General features: G+C 41.8%; 1 long non-coding RNA gene across 1 annotated transcript; it reads right to left on the minus strand.

Moving 5' to 3' along the window:
* Positions 1–8: 8 nt before the first annotated feature.
* Positions 9–3,338, minus strand: LOC147024222 (uncharacterized). The gene is made up of 2 exons (XR_015058930.1): positions 2,394–3,338; positions 9–2,076 (listed from the first exon to the last, which is right to left on the minus strand). It is a non-coding gene; the product is annotated as an uncharacterized LOC147024222 (long non-coding RNA).
* Positions 3,339–10,040: the final 6,702 nt, after the last annotated feature.

Consider the following 10,040-nt stretch of genomic DNA (forward strand, 5'->3'; position numbering starts at 1 on the left):
TTTAAAAAAAAAAAAAGGAAAGATTTTATTTACATGGTTGAGGCTCATGGAAGAGGTAGAGGGGCAGAAGGACACATGGGGTAAACAAAGCAAGGAGAGAGTGTGGATGAAGCATCTTGTCCAAAGTTTTCTTTCAACCACAGCGACCCAAGCATGTGGGTTCCCTGCTTTTCCTTCAAGGAAATTCTGACTTGACGGGACACAAGAGAAAAAAAAAAACAACCATGTTTGCATCTCTCTTTTATTCCAAATGTGAAAAATCGGTACGTGAGATACCAGGTGTTTTCCATAATCTCATGAGACGTCAATGCGGCCTCCGTTGCAGACTCTTGGTGTTCCTCAAATACTCATTACATCCAACACTGATGAAGAGCTATTTGGAGTATGACTCGGCACTTTGGGCTGGAGTCTATGCATCATGTCTGATTGATACTGTCGCGTCAATGGCTCGACTAACGTTGAGCTCATTGTGGTGGGAGGTTAAAATCCTGCTGTGTACCGAACAGTTTTAACTCTTATGCGGGCATTCTGAATTATGGTGGACCATGTGTGTGCGGTTGTGAGGAGAAACGTGAGATCCTTAGCTTTTGTAAAACCAACGGGTTTATTTCCCATAACCCAAACAAAAAGAACCAGTCGCTGGTGAGCGTGAGGAGATGACAGTGGGTTGGGATGGGAGGAAGGGAATGCAATTCATAAATAAGTATATACAATGAGAATAAAAGAAATCCAGAGTACCTAAGGCGCTTCACTCTGGACTCGATCACAGATGGGAAAGGAACAAAATTGGGGAATTCAGCTCTGGTAGTATTGGTGCAGGGCAGCCATGAGGGTGATGGGCAAGACAATGAGGAGGCTGGCAGGATGATGAACAGATACAACCAACAAAAACGGGCACAGGCAGACAGGACGACCTCCACTCCTCAAAGACGATTCTCCTCAAACATCCATTTTTTTTTCTGATGCGCCCTCTCCCCGCCACCCCCCCCTCTCCCCCTGATTAGCTCGTCCCTGTCCTCCCCGGGCAATGAAAAAAACCCCCACCCCTCGGCGGCAATCCAGGCTCTCTCCTTTGGGAGGCGACAAATTGCTCCCCCGTCACTCTATAAGCGATCCAACCTCCACCCCTGGAGGTGTTTGTAGCTCTGCTCCTCTCTTCCTCTCTTGCCTGGCAGAGCCCCAAGCCACCCATTTCCACTTGGTGGGACATTACAAAGTGGTTTTACATACAATCCCTTTACCATAATCCTGAAATCATATTTTTACCACGCACCACCCCCTGTATGGAATTTCACGAGAATCGGTGAGAAGAATTCTCATCCACGATATGAAACTGTATCCATGCAGAATTCAGTTTCAACACAAACTGATCAACCCGTTTGCAGAAAAGAGTAATAATGTGCTCGTGTTTTGTGGACAAGACTGAAGAGAAGCCTAACTTCCTTGACAATGTCTTTTTCTGATGAGCTCCATTTTCTCCAAGATGTCATCTCCAAGAACTGTGTATATTGGGCATCAACACTTCCCGATCTAGTGCTTGAGAGACCTCTCCACTCGGAAAAAATGCACTGCCTGGGTCACAAGCAGGAAACGTGGAATATTCTGCCCTTTCTCGTTTGAGGACGGCACAGGCAAGGCATTGACTGTCAATACGAAACGTTACATCCCAGTTCTTGGGAATTTTTGGAGGGTTCCGAAGCAGTCGCAGTGGGGTTATGAGAGAGGAACAACGGTTTCAACAGGTTGGCGCTACTCCCCACACTTCAAATGATTCCCTGAACTTGCTCAACATGTCCTTTGGTTCTGTGTTTTTTGGGGTAATTTTATATCTTCCATCGATTTGAACTTTTACCTTTCATTGTTTCACCTCTCTATAAAATCGAGCAAATGGTTTGCACGTGTGTATGTCTGCTCTATACTCATTGGTCGGGAAGCTGGCCTGACTCCACCCACAATTCTAACCTGAAAAAAAAAATCGTACGTCCGCCATTTTTGGTAAGTCAAAGACACTTTGGAAGCGTCATATTTACAATCGCCACGCCTTCCCTATAAGTTTTCTGTTTAGTGTAAAACAACCTAAGCGACTGTTGTTTTTTACAGCCATTTTTCCCTGCTGTGCAGGGGTTTGGCTTTTTGTGAGGCAATGTTTTATGGCCGGATGCCCTTCCTGACGCCAACCCTGGTCGCCTCTTACGACACGCAGGGATATGGTACACCTATTCTAACCGGGGCATACACCGGGACCAGTACACTGGCACTCATTTCGCCGACCTCGGAAGGATGACAGGCTGAGTCAACCCCCTGGTGTTAATTCAGCAGCCAACGGGGCTTGAACTCAGGACACTGGGATCCCAAGCCGCCACCCTAACCACTAAGCCAACACCAGGCTTAACCTAAGCGACTGTTGAAACGATCAAATATCGAAAGGTGTTGTCCGATTGGTGTCATGAGCTGTGTGAAGGTGATGGTACTTATCGCCGATAGGCTTCAGGCCTCTGGTGTCAGCCTATGGCCCAGTGCAATTGGAATTATCCGAGCTGCAAAACCACAATGTATTAGGAATGCACACGAGTAGTACTTGTGTTTTTGCCTCATATATATATCCCAGGTTATTTGTATTTTTGGGAGTGATCGAGGCAGTGCTCTGTGGCCTATACACCACCCAAATAAAGGGATGTGTTGGAAGAGCATGTTGCACGCTCAGAACGAGATCGCTTGTCGGGTAAATCAAGGCAGTTGCTCAAACTGTTCACCATTCCCATTGATACACTTCTAAATCTTTCACACAGGATGCTTGAACGTTCATTCGCTTGTCTGCATCAATCTTGATTCACTCAGATCATATTTTCTCCTTCAGTTCTTCCATTTGTTTGGAAGGGTTAGGGTAGACACCTGACTAAATGTACCCACAACAGGAAGTTGAAGTCTGGGGTCGAGTGATGCTGGTGGCCATTCAATGAGACCTCATTGTCGAATCCACTTTTGTGGGAATTGCTCTTAGAATGGCCCAACTCTACCCTCTTGTCCTTAATTTTACAGTAATGATGTACCTGGAGAATGCAAAACCACAATAAATATAACACCACTGTTAATTTGGTATCATGTGTGGCTTCCTCCGCAATCCCGATGGTGATAGACTAATGTACTGTATTGTCTGAGGTGACAATACATCAGTCTATCACCCACGCTAAAATTCATGGCTTGGCAAATAAGGACATACAGTGGCCTGCAAAAGTATTCACCCCCTACCAATAATGTCACATTTACATGTATTACCAATTATGGAGAAACAATTTCTCCAAATGAACATTTTTATTCATAACTGTAGAGATCAAGCCAAACACTGTTGGGGTTGAAGAAGGTTACATGTCAGGAATACCTGCAAAAAACATGTACAAATCAACATTGACTGGTTGTAAAATATTCAACCCCTGAGGTCAGTACTTGGTGGAAGTACCTTTTGCAGCAATGACTGCTCCGAGTCTTTTTGGGTCGATCTCTACCAGCTTTGTACAGTGAGATGGTGAAATCTTTGCCCATTATTCATGTGAAAACTGCTCTCGTTCTACCAAGTTTGATGGGGATCGTCGGTGGATTCCAATGTTCAATTGGGTTCAAGTCTGGACTTTGACTGGGCCACTCAAGAACATTTATTTTCTTCTTATTCAGCCACTCCAGTGTGGCTTTAGCTTTGTGTTTTGGATCATTGTCCTGCTGAAATGCGAATATCCTACCCGGTTTCAGATTCATGGCTGACTCAAGCTGGTTTTCATCAAGGATTCTCCTGTACTTTGCACCGTCCATTGTCCCTTATATCCTAACAAGCTTGCCAGTCCCTGCTGATGAAAAGCAACTCCATAACATGATGCTGCCACCACCATGCTTGTCAGTTGGGATGGTGTTACCTCGGTGATGGATGTGCAGTGTTTGGCTTGCACCAGACGTAACACTTTGACAAGTCTGCCGTTTTACCATACCTTGGCTTAGAATTTATCCCAACCACACATGCGCAGAGAGGAGTGAGATAATTTTTTTTTACTCCATCTGCCTGTCAGGCAGTCAAGCAAGATTGAACATCATTCCTAAAAGGAAAGCTCCTGGTTTTAAGGATGTCATAAAGGACAAAAACAACAAGCACAGATAACTAATGTTACGTGTTCGATAGGGTGATATATTTGACACTGGGTAAAACGGTGGTAAAACCCGGAATTAATTTATTTATATGCCTTTCATTAAACCTTTATTTAAATTGAATTATACACTTGAACACCAGAACAGAAATCACCTTCATTCGACTTCCACGAGCCATACTATATATTGACATTGACGCTGTGTCGTTCTATGGTGATCAATAAAGCCCCTATCTCCAAAACTGTGACTCAACATCGTCTTATTGCAGTGTATAAGGGTGATGTATGAGACTGCTTCAGTCGCGTTAAACTTCCGGACTTTTTAAAACTACTTAAAAAATCATTATTTTATTAAACTTGAAGTACACTATATACTTGAACACTGCATGTTGTAGCTATCATGATCTGTGAACTCTAGTTTCTTTATGTTATGATAGAATTTCATGAAATACTACATTGTCAGTGAACAGCCATTTTTAGGTAATCTCATCTCAATTCTCGAAGAGATGAACTTATAAAATGGGTCGTGATATCGGTGATATCCGGATGTCCGTCTGTCCGTCTGTTCCGTCATCCGTTAACTTTTTGCTCTTTTTGCTGCTCCTTCCTTATCACCTGGCTGATTGTTCTAAAACTTGACACATGAATCCAAGACAGTAGCCCTCGCAATTACTCTGGCTTCGATTTTTCTATCTTGTTTCATGGGGGGGGGGTGCCCCCCCCCTGAAACTTTGGATCCCTATTCGTCCCTTATTTACCAACCAATTGTTATAAAACCTGATACAGCCCTTCTTATCGATGGTCCGCAGGATTGCTCGGTCATGGATTTTTCGATTTTGGATCAGGTGGGCTTCCAGGGAGGTTCCCCAAAATTGCCTCCAGTCTCAAGCCTGTGACATTTCCCAGATTTTGGATTCAGCAGAGGTCTGAACTACAACCTCAATAGATGACCATCAGCCTTTTCAGAGCTATTTATCCCCATTGAATCACTGGCAAAAATGCAAAGGGCATCTTCTGTCATCGTGCTGGCAAGCTAGGAGCAACAATTCTTATATATTGTCACATCTGATGCAATTTAAATGCTTTAATGGCAGCGAGGTGCTTCATTTGAAACTGTTTATTCAATATATGTAGCTTTTTGATGTCGAGGGTCAGTAATAAAAATTTATAGTGTCAAAGCCAGTGACCAATTGCAAATGAATATAGTAAGATATGCACTTGGGTAGCATTCAACCTGCCGATATCCCAGATTCAGTGTGAACACTTACCATTACATCACCTTGTGAGGTTAACATTTCAAGATGATTCTCATCTAATATATAAAGCTTTTTCTAACCACTGACTCACTGATTCACTGGCATTAAAGATCGGTACCTTCCTGGTGATGTAGCAAGCTGAAATTTTGTGTGCTGATGGACATTGAAACCGATACAACGGAAAAAAAATCACAGAATCGTCAGATAATATCCATATATGAAAATATAAATAAATGAAAAAATAAATTAATGAAAAAAATGCAGATGAGCGACCCGAGATAATGGGGAAGCATGGCAATTTTGCGTGCCGACAGACATCGAAACCTATACACCAGGAAAAATCACAGTACTGTTGGAAAGCATCCGTAAATGAAAATATATATAAATGAAAAATCCAATGCAGCTGTGTGACCCAAGACAATTGGGAAGCATGGCTCGTTATTGCTTTCAAGGGTCTTTTGGGTCCTCAGGAACTTTTGGGCTCTCCGGGACTTTTGGGTCTTTTGGACCCTTGGGGACTTTTGGGTCCTCTAGGACTTTTCAGTGATCTGGGTCTTGTGGATCCACAGGGACTTTTGGGTCCTTGGGTTATTTTGGGTCATTTGGTTCTTCTGAGTCTTTTGGGTCCTGTGGGTCTTAAGGGTCTTAAAAGGTCGAAGGGGCTTCAGTAGTCTAAAGGGTCAAAAGGTTTGTTCCAATAGTGCGTAATTAAAAGTACAGTCTCGGTATACATAATCACTCACAACTTCAATTTTGTCATTACTGAACATACAATTTAAAAATTTCGAACTTTACCTCTTGAAAAAAGGACAACTTTTGTTTTGGATATATTAAGAGTCAAATGGCAAAGCTCACAATAATCCCTTACTGCACGCTGGAGTTCCTCGGGAGATTTAGCCAGGATCACAATTGTATCATCAGCATAAAGTAACAGAGACAGCCTGAAAAAAACTTCTATATCACTATGTGGGTGCCAGGGTGCGTGTAGTCAAGCGACAAAGTGGGTGGGGTCCGGTAGCTATCCAACCAATGGGTGCATGTTTTAAATATGGACCACAACAAGAACAAGAGCAATCAGAGATTGCAGACCCTTGCCATGACTTGTTTTGTGGAGTTTTGTATGGTGTTTTTGTGCAGTGGTGTGTTACGTAATTAATAAGAGACATAATTAGAACTGCCACTTTATAACTGCTGGCAGTGATGACCGGTTACCAAGACGAATTTAGAATGGGATTAAAACAAATTATTCAATTGAATTTAGAATGGGATTAAAATAAATTCAATTCAAATCAAATGGAAGACCAAATAGGTACAGTCCTGCATTGGAGTCATCAGAAGGAACCCAAACAAGCAAAAAACAAAGATGAAGTTATCTGGAGCAACCTGGATAGGATTCCTATTTCAGCTGCTACTACTGTACCCTTAAACCCATTCAGGCACAGCCAAGTGAGCTTTATTCAAAAATAATAATAAAAAAGAACCAAGATGAAATCTTTTTTTTTATTCTGGCTGCCAGACCATGTGTCCAATCAAGTTGAAATTTAAGACATGTATTCCCCATCACTACTACAGTGTGCCCCACAGAAAACCAGGAAATTTGAGATTTTGAGATTTATTTTGCCGTATTTTACCATATAAATAAACTAACATATAAATAAAGTGTATCTTTGTTTTACACGACATCTAAGTTTGCTTTTGTTTTGTTTGAAAATAAAATGTATCTTTGTTTTACACTACATCTAAGTTTGCTTTTGTTTTAAATATACTGTACCAAATTTCCTGGTTTTCTGTGGGGCACCCTGTAGATCATAATTGTGAAGTTTCACGTCAATTGATTATGCGGTTCCAGAGAAAACATTATTTAATATTTTTCTTCAATCCAATACGGTTGCCAAACCATGTGATCTGTCAATTATTCTTGAACAAATTTGTCCACCCAAGGCTTGGGGGATATTTTTGTGAAGTTTTCCCTCGATTTGTCCAGCCGTTTTGGAGAAGATTTTTTTTGTAGGTTTTAGGGTAAATCCAAAATGACTGCCAAACCATGTGACTTATAACATCATATGTGTGAACCTTTTGTTCCTTATGGATCGGCAGTCAGGCAGGTAAAGTTTTGCTTCGATCTGTTCAGCCACTTCAGTGAAGAAGCTATTTAAAGGTATTTTTCTTCAAAAAAAAAACAACGTGGCTGCCGAATCACGTGATCGATGATAACATCAAAAAAAATTCTTTGGACCATTTTATCCCAAGATGACCCTCAAAATTTTTCATACTGATCAGATGTAACGTTCTACATATGCAATTATGACGTAATGAAGACACCTATGACATCATAAAAAAAAAATCACATCCCAAATGAGGAGTACTTGCCATGTGCCAACCTTCAATTTTTTCCTTCCTTTGTGTGGTTTCAATGATACAGATGTCGAAAGTTTCACATTTTTCCAACATGGCAGCCATGCCACGTGACATATGATGTCATAGTTATCAATAAAACATTACATGAGTAGTCACTCCTATGGTGAAAATTTCGTCTCAATCCGACAAGCAGTTGTGGAGAAAAATACTAAAGTTCTGTGCAGACAAACAAGCAAATTAAAAATCACTCATGGAGTGACAACTTGGCAAAACAGCACAAAGTAGAACAGCACTCGGGCGAGCGCATACCTCTGCCAGGTGGAACAGTTCACGTTTTGTATCCCACTGATGGGCTGGATCTGAAACAAAATATTTTGGCCTATTTTGACCTTTTGCACATGTTCACCTCAAAATTAGTAAGTGGTTGAATGCAGTGACCTGATAAGTAAATACTTTTCAAGTTTCACATCAATCAGATTAAAATTGAGGATTTTAGAAATTTGGCCTATGTTGACCTTTTGGTCTATGTTGAACTTTTGGCCTATGTTCACCTCAAAATTAATAGGTGGTTGAATTCGGTGACTTGATGTGCAAATGGTCTTGAAATTTCAAGTCAATCAGATGAAAATTGAGGATTTTAGGAAATTTGGCCCAAATTGGCCTTTTGGCTGATGTTGATCTCAAGAATAATAGGTGGTTGAATTCAGCGACCAGATCTGCAAATGGTCTTGAAATTTCAAGTCAATCGGATAAAAATTGACAATTTTATAAACAATTTAACAATTTCGCCTGTTGGGTTGACCTTACGGCCTATGTTGACCTTTTTACCGATGTTAACCTCAAGAGTAATAGGTGGTTGAACTCATTGACCTGACATGCATGTCCTGTTTAAATTTCAAGTCAATCGGATGAAATTTGAGGATTTTAGAAAATTTGGCTCAAAATGGCGTATTGGTCGATGTAAGCCTTTTTGGTCGACCGAATTTTAGAAAACTTCAATGCAGAACCCTCGCTGGATCGGTGACATTAATCTCTGAAAATTTTATAACGGTCAGTTGAGCGGTTTTGGCTGGAGGCGAGCAGACAGACAAAAAAAAAAATACCGTGCCGAGCGAGCCGAGCCGTGCCGTGCCGTGCCGTGCCGAGCGAGCCGTGCCGTGCCGAGCAAGCCGTGCCGTGCCGTGCCGAGCCAAAATGAAAACGGAGGTGATCAACATACTTGTCAAAAATATATATTTTTTGCCAAATAACAATCGGACCCAAATGCATTGCCCTCTCCTTTGGTGAGGGTAATAACAACAGCCACGCGGAGCTCCTATGGCCCTGCGACACGTCGCAGGTAATAAAAATTGGGGCAGTGCACCTGGGTGCTCACCTGGTAGTGGCTGGATAAGATAACCAGGCAACCACTGGAAGGCATGGATGATCCACAAAATATATAATGGAAAGAAAGTAAATACCGATGGATGAAAATTTTTTTTTAATGTCGTGAACAAACTTTGGTACGTCACGGGTGATGAAGGTTGTGGTCAAGTTTCATCGGAATTGTGTGTGTGGTTTCTGAAAACAAAGCAAATACATATTTTGGGGGGCAACCCCCACATGGAATCATTTTGACCCCTATTTTTTAAATGTCGTGAACAAACTTTTGTCCATCACTGGTGATGAAGATGGTGGTGAAGTTTCATCAGAATTGCGTGTGTAGTGTCTGAGAACAAAGCAAATAGCTATTTTTTGGGGGGGGCACCCCCATAGACCCCCTCAGGCCCGATTTTTTTTTTAATGCCATCAACAAACTTTGGAATGTCATGAGTGATGAAGGTTGTCATCAAGTTTCATCAGAATTGTGTGTGTAGTGTATGAGAACAAAGCAAATAGCTATTTGGGGGGCACCCCCATAAACCCCCTCAGGCCCGATTTTTTTTTAATGCCATGAACAAACTTTGGTATGTCATGGGTGATGAAGGTTGTCGTCAAGTTTCATCAGAATTGTGTGTGTAGTGGATGAGAACAAAGCAAATAGCTATTTGGGGGGGGGCACCCCCATAGACCCCCTCAGGCCCGATTTTTTTTTAATGCCATGAACAAACTTTGGTACGTCATGGGTGATGAAGGTTGTCGTCAAGTTTCATCAGAATTGCGTGTGTAGTGTATGAGAACAAAGCAAATAGCTATTTTGGGGGGGGGGCACCCCCATAAACCCCCCCAGGCCCGATTTTTTTTAATGCCATGAACAAACTTTGGTACGTCATGGGTGATGAAGGTTGTCGTCAAGTTTCATCAGAATTGCGTGTGT

Source organism: Eptatretus burgeri, chromosome 6 (genome assembly GCF_056783735.1).
Source record: "Eptatretus burgeri isolate ZD-2024b chromosome 6, Ebu_testis_v1, whole genome shotgun sequence".
NCBI lineage: Eukaryota > Metazoa > Chordata > Myxini > Myxiniformes > Myxinidae > Eptatretus > Eptatretus burgeri.